This window comes from Lipotes vexillifer, unplaced genomic scaffold (assembly GCF_000442215.2).
Source record: "Lipotes vexillifer unplaced genomic scaffold, Lipotes_vexillifer_v1.1 scaffold1063, whole genome shotgun sequence".
Lineage (NCBI taxonomy): Eukaryota > Metazoa > Chordata > Mammalia > Artiodactyla > Lipotidae > Lipotes > Lipotes vexillifer.
The window spans coordinates 2568885-2571234 of record NW_006799734.1 but is presented as its reverse complement, the minus strand read 5'-3'; the positions used below and the strand labels follow the sequence as shown (position 1 = coordinate 2571234).

At 53.7% G+C, this 2350-nt stretch overlaps 1 protein-coding gene across 1 annotated transcript in view; it reads right to left on the bottom strand.

Moving 5' to 3' along the window:
• The window catches only part of SLC6A3 (solute carrier family 6 member 3), a 35533-nt gene that overhangs the window by 27864 nt on the left and 5319 nt on the right, over nt 1-2350 (bottom strand). The window lies entirely within an intron of this gene.

The window sequence follows — 2350 nt, the reverse complement described above, 5'->3', positions numbered from 1 at the left end:
GCTCTTCCACAGCCAGCCGGGCTCATCCAGGACCATCCAGGGCCTCCAAGACAATCCATGCCTACCTGGGCCACCTAGAGCTGTCCAGGGCCATTCATGGCCACCCATAGCTAACCATGCCCCTCTAGGCCACTCAGGGCAAACAGAGTCAGCTGGGTCTACCCAACATCACCCAGGACCATGCATGACCACCCAGGGTCCCCAAGGGTCACCTATGACCACGCAGGGGCCCCCAGGGCTTGTCAGAGTCCCTTTCCAGGATCACAAGCCCTGGAATTTGTGACGGTCGCTGAGGGGCTCCTGGCTCCTGGAGCAGAACAGAGTGGTGAGCAGTCTTTGGAGACGCGACATCCTGGCTGTGGTGGACGGATGGTCTGGCAGTGAGACCTCTTCCCTATTCAGTGTTGGACAAGCCTGACTGTACCAGGCTCCATGCAGAGTTCTCTTGTTTCAGCATTCTTTCCCGGCTTTGCTGCTAGGACTAGTTTGGGCTATAACTATAACTTCACTGTCTTGGAACCTGGGGGGCGCCCTGCCCCGTCTTGCCTGCCTGTGGCCGGGGAGGAGCTTGCCTTCAAGCTGACTCTTTTGGGGAGTGGCTTGGCTTGTTTTTTATGGGTCTAGCCCTTAGGAGAAGCTCTTTTCCTGCTCAGGACACTTCATTAAAATTCTCTTTCCTCTTTTGAAAGCAAAAAGAGAGGGACTACAATTTATTTATGTGTAGATATTACACAGATCCAGTATCAGGAGTGATTTATTTAAAAGCAAACAGTCCCTGGTACGTGGTCCCTCTTGGAAAACATGCTCAGCAGCAGCGATGACAAAACCCAAACTGTTCCTTCAGAAGGCCTTCTCCAACGTGGACTCATCAATGCGCAATAACTCTTTACTGCACTCTGCTCCCTGAGCTCCTTAGGAGAGGCTGGCTCCCCGTGAACTCGCCCCGGCAGCCACGTCGGCGGGAAGCCACGCCGCTTCCGGGGCGTCGCGGAGGGTGTTCCGTGGTGGTGAGCTGGCTGTGGGTGCCTGCCCGGAAACCTTTGGAAGGTGACAACGCTGCACGGCAAATCGTCCACCTGAAGTTTGGGGAACTCAACGGAGCCTTTGATCAAACGCTAGAGCAGGTCCAATCCGGGGTCAGAGAGAGAGCTGCCTCCGCTTCTGGTCCTTCAGAACCCAGCGCCGTGTGGGTAGCCCTCCGCTGGGCAGGCCAGGTTTCTCGCTGTCACAGCAGAGGGACAAGGGTGCCCCGGGCTGATGTGGCTCCTAGGGCACGTGGGCTTTGCCCCATCAGCCGCAGCACACCAGCCCCGGAGGGTCCCCCATCCGAGGGCACTGCTGTCCAGCTGCCCCAAAGGCCTGCGTGAAGGAACGATTTCCTAGGAATGTGGCTGCTGTGAGCGCCAGCCATTCTTTCGGTCCCTCTGAGTTCTGTCCTCCAGGACCACAGAGCCCCAGGAAGCCCTGGCCCTGGGCCGCCCAAGGGCAGCCCCTCACCGACCCTACCTTCAAATTCTTCCTTCGTGTCACTTAAGACCCAGCCACACGAAATCCACCGCCCCGTTTGCTCTGAGAACGCTCTTGTCCAGTGAATGATCAGTGTTCATACGTCATCATATACTCTAAATAAAGCTCCACCTGATACGTTTCTTCTGTTATTCTGTGCCACGGGAAACGTCCCCCCCAAGGAGGTGGCAGGCTCGGTCCCCTCTAAGACTTCCAGTGAAAATATTAATGAAAACTTGATGTGTTCCTCTTTTGTCCTGGAAGCTCAAGACCGAGTGCGAATTACAGTCACAGCTTTTAAGGTCAATTTTCTTAAATCTCAGTTTGTTCGGTATTTTTAATATTAACTCTGCGCGCATTTTGTTTTCTTTTAAGCCACTTAAAATTCCTTTTTAGAAAGAGGAAGCGCTTGGTAAACCACACTAAAATATTATCGACCACAAAATATAATAAATTTTTTCATAGTCGGTAAAATAGGTGTTTTCCACGGCAATTAACCAGACAACCTGAAACGGAGCATCCTCGGGCCTCAAGAGGGACAACAGCCCCCTTCTCCAGCACTAAAGCCAGGTCACTCCAGAGCATTCCCCGGAGCTGGCTGCAGCAGGAAGAGGGTGTCGGGGGCAAATAGTAATTCCAGGACCCCAGCTGGAGGACGCGCCCTGATGGAGCAGCCTCCTGTTCCTTGCAAGACTCATTGGCAGGTCTTTGAAGAAAACAGGAGAGAATTCCTCCGCTGTGGGTCTGAGTGCCTTTCGTATCTACTAGGTGTGTGTGTGTGTGTGTGTGTGTGTGTGTGTGTGTGTGTGTGTGTGTGTGTGCGTGTGTGTGTGTGTGTGTGTGT